General features: G+C 58.0%; 1 non-coding gene across 1 annotated transcript; it reads right to left on the bottom strand.

Moving 5' to 3' along the window:
* Nucleotides 1–10,594: 10,594 nt before the first annotated feature.
* TRNAA-UGC (transfer RNA alanine (anticodon UGC)) lies at nucleotides 10,595–10,666 on the bottom strand. Its single transcript has one exon. It is a non-coding gene; the product is annotated as a tRNA-Ala (tRNA).
* Between the last annotated feature and the right edge of the window lie 748 nt (nucleotides 10,667–11,414).

Below are 11,414 nucleotides of genomic sequence, written 5' to 3'. Positions count from 1 at the left end.
ACTGGAAGTCCATTAAAATCCCAGTGCTATGATCCTCAAGCTGCCATCCACCCCGAACCTGGACCCTGGCTGCCCACAGAGGCATCAGCCATGCAGTGTCCCAGCTATGTAGCCAAGGGCAGGGGTCTCCACCCCAATTGCCCTGCTCCTCCCCTAGCTCCTGGCACTGCTGCTGCTGTGCCCATGCCTATCCCTCCTGCCACCAGACTGCCTTGAGGCCCAAGGCAGCTCCAGCTTCCTGGAGGTCTGTGCTGAAGCCTTGGAGGTTGGACTGGCACCAGCAGGGTGGGTTGGGAGAGGGAAGCTTCCCTCTGGCATGCTGGGGCTGGGGATCACTCTGGAGCTGGGCACATCTTCTCCCCTGGGGCAGGGGAGGAGGGAAAGAACTATCCCAGGGCAACTCTGAAAGCCCCTTTCAGACAGGGTTTGTCCCATGGGAGCACACTGAGCTGCTGGGGGCAAGGCACTCACCAGGCCTCAGCAATAGCCTGCTGCCTTCGGCCTCTCCCAAACCTTTGGTGCAAAATGACCAGCACAGGAATATCTGATGCCAAAGCGGTGGTAACCTCAGGAGTCTGACGCAGGCCAGTGAACGGCTCAGGGAAGGACCTGCACCGCAGCAGCAGGTGATGAGGAAAAAGCTGTTCTCCTCCTCCTCCACCTCCTGCACACTTCTCCACAGCCCCACACTGCCCCAGCCTCCTCTATACAGCTCCTGCACAGGCCTGGCAGCTCCTGGCAGCGGAGCGGGACTGAGAGCAGCCGCAGTGCCTGGCCACCCCCAGCCTCACCAGGACGTGTGTTCAGAGGCCATGGCTGGGCAGGAGAGAGCAGCCTCAGGGCAAAGAGGGGGTTGACAGCACCTAAAATGCAGAAGGAACTCAGCATGTGTATACACACTAGAGTGTGCACACACCGTGCAAAGTACTCACTTACTCAAAAGTGTGCACATGCACCGTAGTATACACACACCCCACAGTGTGCATACACACACCAAAGTGCACATGCCTAACCAAAGAGATGAGCAGTGCAAGCGTACTCCAAGAGCACCCCCTTCACAATGAACTGGACTGTGTGGTGGAAGGACCATGGGAGCAGGCAGAGCTGGTGCTGGGCAGGGAGCTGCGCAGAGCCCCTCAGCCAGGCTCCAGGCCTCCCCCTGCACCACACTGCCAACCAGCACCCGGCCATGGGCAAAGGGCAGCATCCCCCTGCCTGGGGCTGGGCATGGGGCTGGGCTCAGGGACGTTCCCATGCCCACACCACCAGGACAGTGCTGACACTGGAGCCCCCGGCACAACCCCAGGTGGGGGGTTTCTGTGGCACAGCACGCAGCACGTTCGGCTGTAAACAGAAAGGTTGTTGGTTGGAGCCCACCCAGGGACGGTTCCCCCGTGGTGGGGTGCCTGGGGGACTGTGCTGCTCAGCACCCTGGATTTTGCTCACAGTCCCCAGGAAGGATCCCAGTCAAAGCAGTGGGAACCTCAGGGGTCTGACGGAGGCTGGGGAAGGCCCAGGGCCCAGGGAAGGACCTGTGTCCTGAGGCAGGGCTGCTGTGAGCAGGGGGGTCACGGCTGCTGGGCTGGTGCCACTGACCTTCCCCTTCACCCCTGTGTGTGTGTGCAGAGGTAGGTCTTGCTGGGGGTGGGGGGATGGGGAGGCTCACCGGGAGGGAATGGGGAGAGGAATCAGAAGTGTTTAGGATCAGCACCAAGCAGAAGGCACACCCTTTGCTAGGGCTAAAAGAGAGTAAATCAGGGTTTAGTGAATACTATCCATTCTGCCCTCTGTCCTCCGCAAAGAAGAGCAGAAAGGCAATCCTCAGCAGACACAAATGGAACCCAAGAGTGTTCCCAAAGCATCTCATGGCCCCGTCTTCACCAGCCCCTTCATGTGATGCCACCTCCATACACCTCCCTGCTCTTTCATGAGCGGTAAACTCCCTGCACCTCCCCTGCTCGCAGGGAATGCTCTTTTCCACTCCCAGGAACTGACATGGGAAACCCAGAGGGAAAAGGCAAAATTCCCCTCCCCACTTCTCCAGAGGTCCAGCCCTGGCCAGGTGTCTCTGGGACAGCACATCTGCTGGAGGGTAGCACATGCACGCTCCTGGGGGATGTCCCTCTGGACCAAATGGGATGGGCAGGGGACCAGGAGAGCAGCACGGAGGATGCATGTGTGTCTTGCTGAAGCTGAGCTGAGCTGTGCTGTGCCATGCCCATCCCTGGTAGGAAGGACAGGAGAGGGATCAGCATGTGCCCGTGCTGGGTGGTCATGTCTGTACCTCTGCTTCCTGAATGGGGAGAAGGGAGGGAGCAGTGCCATGGGGCAGCCAAAGGGGCCAGCTGAGTCCCTGCTGCCGTGACCGTGCAGGGATGTGGGAGCACTTCAGAGCTCTGCTTGCTGTGCAGGCGGCTCTGCCAGAGACCCCTGTAGCCGGGACAGTGCTTCATTTGCCCTGAGCACAACGTGGGTGGAGAGGACAGCGCTCACCACCCAGCCTGTGTTTGATCCTTGGCCTGAGTTGTTGGCTGGAGAGAGGCTGAGACTGGAGACGCAGCGGGACACAGTGGGTGGTAGACGCAGCTGAGCTCCAGCTGGGAGAGCAGGGTTCAGCAGCAGCAAGAGCTGCTGTGGGGCGGCAGGAGCAGGGCTTCTCCCTCTGTGCAGGGACAGGGAGCTGGAGCTGGGCTGGGCAGGGCTGGGCAGCCAGATGGGGGAGTAGGCTTGGGTGAGGGAAGTGGGGAGGATGGATGGAGGCATTGGTGCCATGAGCTGGTCGTGAGGGGACAGAAAACGCAAAAGTCAAATCTCTGTGCAATGTTCAGGAAAAGTTTTATTAAGAAATAAATAACCCCCCCCCCCCCAAAAAAAGGAAATTTGGAGAAGACTAACTGCTTGTAAATGGAAGCAGAAGCCCCCTTCCTGATGGGTCCTTGCCTCTTACAGATGCTTCTGGAAAAAAGCTCTGGAGGAAATGCTGGTCTTTCTCCAGGGGAGTTCTCCCAAAGCACTCTTCTCTCTTCTGTTGCCTGCTTGGGTCTCCAGCCAAGGACTCCAGAAGGGGAAATCTTCACAGGGCTTCAGATGGGAGGAAAGACAAGAACGCCCTCGCCCATTACCCGGAAGTGATATTCCACCTGGAGGGCCACAGAAAATAAACGGCAAAGAGGACTGCTGGCATCTGTGCTTTCCCAGGGCGCAAAGGGCATTTCTCATCCTCTCTCCTGCCGCTTGGCTTGAGCCTTCCCGGCAGCGCTCTTACGCCCCGAAGCTCATAGGGGCAGGTCTCAAAATCCCAGTTTGGATCTCACCAATGAGCTCAATAATCACAGAACTAAAGGGAAACTGCCCATGGCCTCTCCCTGAAAGGCCCAGCAGGTACCTTCCCACGGGAAAAAGGGCCAAAGAGGGGCTTCTGAGGTGCTTCCTGAGAATGCCGGAGGGACAAATGCCCTCCAGAACTAGTGGGTGACCTGCACCTTTTCAAGCAAGGCCCAGATGTGGTTGGTCACTGGCCAAGTGAACACGCAGGCAGGGATCTCTCCTACCCACTGCCCATAGGACTACGCTTTTCCACACGTCCCCGTGGCACAAGCAGGACCTCAGGCTGTAGCACGCACCTCTCCTGGCCACCTCTGGATTTTCTTCACCAGTTTCTCCGGTGGGGGCATGGCTTCAGCACTGCCCTTTCTCCTGCCTTGCACCACCTTCCTGGAGCAGCTGCCTGCGATGGCCGGGAGCCCCCTGAAAAGACACCTTGTGGGCAGGTGCTGGGAGCACAGGGGCACTTGGGTCTCCGTCCTGCACTCACCGGCTGGGCACCTGCCTCTGCGGCACAAGGCCCTTCTGCCAGAGAAGGAGATGGGTTCCGCTGACTGTGTTCACACCCACAGGGACAGAGACCACCCCCAGCTGAAATGCCCGGGGCTGCAGGATGTGCCCTCGGGAACGCTCTGCGTGCCCAGACACGGGCTCGCTCTGGATGCAGCCCGGAGAGGAGCAGCCTTCTCTACCAAGACAGGCTCCAAGAGACACCCTTACCCCATCCTGCCAAATGTATTACAAATGGCCTGGCGGTCCCCAGTGCCCTGTGCTTAGGCATGGAGAACAGATTGTTCCTGGAGACGCAGGGTCAAAGAAGGAGAAAGTGGTCAGGGCTGTCAAGGCATTCTCGCCATCGAGGGCTCAGGAGTCCCCGGGGCATGTGATAAAGGACATTCAGAGCTGCTGTGAACCTTGTGTGCAGAGGAAACATCTCCCCCAGACATGCACTAGGCTACAGGCTCACCCTCACCCACTCCTCCACGGCTCTCACCTGCCAGCAGGCGCTTTGTCCTCTGCTTTCTTCCCTTTCCCCTTCTGCTTCGTGGGAGCTGTTATTTTGGCTGGAGGATGCCTCGCTCTGAGGGGGAGGTGCTTGGCGGGAAGATTTCCTGTAAGCAGGAGAGAAGAAAACACTTCAGGACAGCATTGAGGAGGCCTTTGGAATGGGAAGGCTCTTCAGATGTGCTCCAGCCTGTGATAACAGTGTGAGGCCTCAAGATGACTCCTTCTAGGCCTTCTTTCCTGGGTGGTCTTTGGCCCTTCCGCACACTGGCTTCTCTCTGCCTTGTTTTTCCCAACCTACTCTCAGGGGCTTTTCTCATTCAATGACAACTCACTGGTCCCATGAAATAGCTCAGCCTCTCTGTGACCTGCAGCTCCCGGCACAATTTAGGATTCACATTGCACAAGGACAGTGCTCACGTTTGCCTCCCTTCTGCACCAACACCTCCAGCGCAAGAACACTTTGCAGTGCACCCCAGGGCACTGAGTGCCGTGGCAAAGGGGGAAAGTTTATCTGGGAGGCATCAGCTGCAGCTGGGAGTGCTGGGCTGCCGGGAGGTCGTGTTCCCTCAGGAATCACTCCAGATGTCCCGTACTGGGAACGCAGCATCACCTCCGGTGCCTGATGCTACCTGAGCCATGGCACTGTCGCCTTGCCTCCACTGCCTGGCCAAAGAGGACGGAAGCAGAAGGCACAAACCCCTGCCAGGACCCAGCTTTCCCATTACCTTTCTTGGCCCTGGTGTCCTCTTTTGCCTTCTCCTCTTCCTGCGGGGGCTTTGCAGGTGCCACAGGGGGCTTTCTAGATGGACTGTCAGCATTGTACCTGGAAAGAGGAAAAAGCTGCCAGTCTAAAGGGAGGGCACCACACTTCCTTTGCACCTTGTGTCCATAATGGGGACAGAGGGGCATTAGGGAGCTACCAAGAAGCCCCTCTTTGTCCAAAGCACAATAGGCAGAACATGCCAGATGCTGGAGGAGTGTATCAGCAAGCTGAGAGACATTGTGAAGACCTCCAGCATCTGCAGGGGCAGGAGCTTCCTTCTCTGCCTCTTGCAGAGCTTCCCTAGCCTTCCTGTGAGAAGGGGTGCTTGGCAGCACCAGTTCTAATGCCCCTCTCAACCACCGTATCACCTGTAGGCTCTCCAAATCTCATCTCCGTGCCTCTGCAAAAAGGAAGCACCATCTCCCAGACAACTAATGGGACAAAACACCGAGCAGGATGGGAGCCAGCACAAAGCTCTCCACAACCCCACTGCGCACAGGCTTCGCTTTGCCCTAGACAGGCCTCCCCACAGAAGACATTTGACCCAAGACAACATGTTCAGCACACATTTGATTCATGCATGTCTCACAGAAGACAAGAAAACATCCTGAGCCAGTGACCAGCAGGAACCTGCACTTTGATCCACACTGGAAAGTATTCCTCTCCAATGACTTCCTGAGCAGCTTTCACAAGCACTGGCAACACAGGGCTACCAGACAAGTCCCGAGAAGCTGCTGGCTTGGCCAGCCGGGGCTAAGAAGTGAATGTACTCACTCAGGAAAGACAATGACACGACCAGAACGGGTCTGCAAAGCAGCAGTTTCGGAGCCTGAGAGGACTGAATCCCTCATCTCTGGCATCTGCAAAGGGGAGAGACACACGAGAGATGATGCCAAGACAGTTGTCTCAGGGCGCACAAGGGCAGCACACTTTCCCACTGCTCAGAGAAGCAGCTGCCTCTGAAACATGGAATTTTTCTGCGCCTCTCCGTGGCCCCTCAGTTGTGCAGCAGAGCAGTTTACAGGAAATGGAGGAGAAAGGGTGAGAAGACTGCCAGGCTTTTTGCAAGGCTGAGAATCGAGAGATGCAGTCAGGAGACCAGGTCCTGCCTAGTGCAGAGGTCTGGCCTGCAGCCGGCTTGCATCTCTGCCTTAACCCATGAGAGGAGGCTCAGCTCAGCCTCCTTTCACATCTCAGCCTTCCTGCTGCACCTGAAGGACCACGCTGAAGGACGGGGCTGCACTAGAGACCTGGCCAAGGCCACTGGGCTCCAACGACTCTCTCTGCGACATGCTGCAGCCATCACTAGCAGCGTGCAAATGCTCACATTTGGACAGAAAGACGCCCTTCATGGTGGCGAGACTCCAGGGCCCTGGCAAGAGCTGCTCAGCACAACTAGACCAGCACAGCAAGAGCAGCAAGAGGGCTCTGGTCGCACAGGGGCCTTGGTCTGCCTAAGCCTCTGCTTCGTGTCCAGAGAGTGGGGCGAGCAATGATTCCTGCAAAAACAAACCTACTTGGAGACAGAGGTAGAAATGCCAAAGAACAAGAGGACCAGGGGGATCCAATATTCTGAGCAGCTGCCCCATGGGAGAGATGAAAGACACTCAGGCCCTCCAGCTGCAAACGGAGAGCACTGAGGTCAGCAGAGGTTTCACAGAGCTGCTTCACATGCCCGCTGGCCCAGGCAAGGGGAGGAAGGATCACTCCCTTGCCCTCACTCCACCCTAGGGCAAAAATGTCCCATGGAGGCATCAGGCCGAGCTCCCAAGGGGACACGCAGAAATAGTGTCACCCAGCATCAGGGGAAAGTGCTGAACTCGCTGCCTTACTGTCCCAGACACAGTCCAGGGAGACATGGGTTCAGATGTGGTCCTGACACAAAGCAGCACTAAACCATGGCTTTCTGTCAGGAGGGAAGTCTCCTGGGAAAAAGCACACAGGACCGGCCCTTTTCTGGGACTTTTCCCTTGAGCACATGAAAATGAGCTCTGGGGCTGGATGATTTTTTGGGGCAGAGCCAGCACAGCTATTCCCAGGGCCGTCCTTGTTGCCAAGTCCTCTGGACGCTCAAGACCGGCTGTCCCGGGAGCTGGCATTACTCTCAGCTGGGATTCTCCATGCACCTGGATAGGTCACAGCAGGCTGACAGCATTGCATTCACTGGTGCTTTCCAGAGGACGACAGGTAGTGCTGGAGGAATGGGGAACTCACCGCGAGAAGAGCTTCGAGCAGCTGCTCTGTCCCATTGAGCCTCTTCAGAAAGTCCCTGCAAAACCTCATTTTCACAGCTGCTCCTTGAATTACAAGCGTGCCAAGGCCCTTCAGCACAAGGGCCACGTTCTTCCCGCTCTGCAGGCAGCGGGAGAAAAGCCGCATGGTCTCTTCTATGCACGCCTCCACTGTCTTCCGAGGAACAGAGAGGGCCGAGGCTATGTGAGCGTACTTGAGGGGCTCGGAGAGCTTATGACCTGGGAAGCAGCAGAAGAGGAACGCAGTCAGTAGCAGAGAAGCAGCAGCCCCAAGACATCTGGCCTGTGGCCAGCTGTGAAAGCAAGTCTGGGAGGGAGGGAGTGTGACTGTAATGTGCATGATGTTGTCCTGGTGCTTTAAAACCCCCTGAAGCTGTTCTCCACAGCTGCTGAAGGAATTCTAGCTTCCTAACAGTCACTGCTGCCCAGCAGTTAGGCACACCCCAAGGATGTCCCCAGGGGAAGCAAGTGGTTCAGCCTCTCCTCTTACCAGGAGCATAGGCCATGTCATAGGCGAGGCCGGGAAGCTCTGCAATACTCCGCGACAGATGGAACACGGGCCTGCGAACAGTGAGAAGAGCACGCTTCCCACCACCAACTTGTTCGGTTACTACGTCAAATGTGCCAAGGCGAATAACTCGGACTCCCTGCAAACAGGAAGGAAGAGAAGAACGATGAGACTGGCAGCTGGACAGGCCGGGCACTTGTCAGGGCGTGGGGATGGTGCTCGGTGCCCTGCTCCATCCTGCTGTACAAAGGGGACAGACAAAGCGCTGGACAAAGCTTGGGAGAAACCTTGGGGCCCTTCTTTGGAAGACCTTTCCAGACGCTTTCATCCCCCTCCTCTTCACCCTCTCAACTCTGCCAGTCAAAGCAGAGAAGTCATCCCACAGACACACAAGCTCCAGGAGAAGGCTTCCCGGGGCAGGCCCCGCAAGGCACACCCACCTGGTTCAGCATCAGCTGCCGCACAATGTAGTCAGACACCTCTTCCCAGACAGCAAGCTGCTCTGGAAGAGAAGGGAAAGACCCGTCATGCTCTGGGGGCAGCTCTCAGCTGCTCCGTACCTGCCTCAGCCGGAGGATGAGCAGTGCGAGCGTCCTCCAAGAGCACCCCCTCCCCAAACAGGCCCCATTCCCTACAGGGGCTGAGGTGGGCACTGCCTCCAGGCGATACCCTGCCAGACCTGGGGAGGATCCCTGCTAGACCTGAGGAGGATCTCCGGAAGGCCTTACCCCAGCTGGGGAGTGCTGGCACCCCCTGTCCACGCCGTTTCCCATGGCCAGCGTCCCAGAGCTCCATCCTGGTCCTGCGTGCTCTGGGTCACCCCTGCAGCGGCAGGTGATGAGGAAGCAGCTCCTCTCCTCTTCCTCCTCCTCCTGCACACTTCTGTACAACCCCACACTGCCCTGACCTCCGCTCCCTGGCTCCTGCTCAGGCTCGGCAGCTCTTGGCAGCAGAGAGGTGCCGAGAGCAGCCCCAGCGCCTGCGCTAGACCAGCCTCACTGGGACATGTGGGGAGAGGCCGGGTCTGGGTGGGGGAGGGCAACTGTGGCTGTGACACGGGATGTCTCCTGTGACCACAGCCCGTGTCACAGAGAGGCACGGCCCCCATCACCCCCAGGGCCCTGGCCAGGGCTGGCCCTGCAGCAGGATGGGGCTGAACGGGGCACTCAGGGTGTTTGCTTTGGAGTCCTCCTTTGCTTCAAAAGGTTTCCGTCGCAGCCCTGCGCTGTGCCGCAGCAGCACCTGGCACCCAGGAGCACCCACAGCCCTCCCAGCTGTCACTGCCCACAGCCAGGACCACAGCTTGGGTGGCTCCTCCCTGTCCCCTCTGCACCAGGACCTCCTCTAGTACAGTGCCAATCATCTGCCCCACTTGCCCCCCACTCTCTGGGTCCTCCTAAAACATCTATTGATCCTGCAAAATGAAAGCCAGGAAGAGAAAGGGCCAGGAGGGGTGGACTGAGAGGAGAAGTGGCCGCAAAGACCTGGACCAAACCCTGCTGGTACTGCACTAGCCAGGGACCCAAAGAGGGTCGCAGGCATCTATGGCTGCCCCACTCCATCATTACATCTGCCCTACCAGAACTTATGGTTCTGGCAGGTTGTCCAGGGCCAGACTTAGGGGGTGGGGGGCACTGACGGGATCAGAAAATCACAGATTCAGAGAATGTTGGGGGAGACTCCACAACCTCCCTGGGCAGCTTCTTCCAGTGCTCGGTCACTCAAGAAAGAAGTTTTCCCTCACACACACGTGGAACTTCCTGTGTTTCAGCTGGTGCACACCGCCTCTTGTCCTGCTGCTTGGCACCACCAAAAAGAGTGTGACCCTCATCCTCTTGACACCCTCCCTTCGGGTACTTGTACACGTTGATAAGATCCCCTCTCAATCGTCCCTTCTACAGGCTGCCATTGCCCTTCTTGGCCACAAGAGCACATTGCTGGCTCATGGTCAACTTAGTGTCCACCAGCACTCCCAGGTCCTTCTCCGCAGAGCTGCTCTCCAGCAGCTCAGCCTCCAGCCTGCACTGGTGTATGGCGTTATACCTCCCCATGTGCAGGACCATGCACTTGCCCTTGTTAAACTTCATGAGGTTCCACTCCTCCCAGCTCTCCAGCCTCTCCAGGTCTCTCAAATGGCAGCACAGTCTTCCGATGTATCAGCTGCTCTTCCCAGTTTATTATCGTCAGCACACTTGCTGAGGAGGCACTCTCTACCTTCGTCCAGGTCACTGGCGACTAAGTTGAAGAAGACTGGCCCCAGTACGGAGCCCTGGGGGGACATCACTGGCCTCCAACTAGACTCTGCACTGCTGATGACAACCCCCAGAGCTCTGCCATTCAGTCACTTCTCAAGCCACCTCACTGACCACTCATCTAGCCCACACTTCTTGCCTATGAGGATGCTATGGGAGACAGTGTTGAAAGGCTGGCTGAAGTCAAGGGAGACAACCTCCACTGCTCTCCTGCTATCTCCCCAGTCACTCGTTCCTTCATGGAAGGCTAGGGGTGGATGAACAGTGAGTCCAGAGCTTATGGGTGAGGATGACTAGGCAGGCTAACATGGCAGACACTGCTGTAGGTGTTTACAACAGGCCACCAGATCAGGAAGAGGAAGTTGATGAGGCTTTTGATGGACAGCAGGAAGCAGCCTCCCAATCACAGACCCAGGCTCACCCAGGGGACTTCCACCACCCTTATATCTGCTGGGAAGACAACACAGCGAGGCACAAAAGCCCTCGCTGGAGATGCTGGGGACTGAACCCAGGACCTCCTGCATGCAAAGCAGGCGCTCTTCCACTGAGCTACATCCCCTTACACATGGCATACGTAGACGGGGGGTGTGCTCTGGGGTGCCCTCTCCTCCCATGCCATGTCCCTGACAAGCACAGCACCCTTGTGCCCTGCTGCCCTCAGACCCTCCCCAGAAAACTCCATTCAGACCCTCCTGCCTGGCCGTGGGGGAAGCTGGCCTTGCCTCTGCCCTGGGACTGCTCCTGCACAGCCCCACAGAGCGCTGCCGATTCAGCATCTCTGCAGCTAATTGGTTCAGGGGGAGACTGTTGCTGCAGGCGCTGCTGCCAGGCTCTAGCCCTGCCAGGGGAGGCTCGATGGAAAGGGGCAAGCCCCTTCCCTGAGTCACCTCTGCCAGCGCAGGCAGCACTTCTGTGTGCGTCACCTGTGTCCCCAAGGACAGCAGCAGGAGGGAGTGGTGTGAGGGAAATGCCCTCCCCAGGGGTATGTGCCCACAGCTCTGATTGCCCCCAGGGTGTGGGGTGGAGGGAGCATGGGAGCAGGCAGAGCTGGTGCTGGGCAGGGAGCTGCCCAGAGCCCCTCAGCCAGGCTCCAGGCCTCTCCCTGCACCACGCTGCCCACCAGCACCCGGCCATGGGCAAAGGGCAGCATCCCCCTGCCTGGGGCTGGGTACGAGGTTGCGCTCAGGGACATTCCCATTCTTGCAGCACCAGGACAGTGCTGACACTGGAGCCCCCGGCACAGCCCCAGGTGGGGGGTTTCTGTGGGCCAACCGGCAGTGCATTTGGCTGTTAACTGAAAGGTTGTT

The sequence above is a fragment of the Rhea pennata genome, unplaced genomic scaffold (assembly GCF_028389875.1).
Source record: "Rhea pennata isolate bPtePen1 unplaced genomic scaffold, bPtePen1.pri scaffold_26, whole genome shotgun sequence".
Lineage (NCBI taxonomy): Eukaryota > Metazoa > Chordata > Aves > Rheiformes > Rheidae > Rhea > Rhea pennata.
This window is presented reverse-complemented; position numbering and strand designations above follow the sequence as displayed.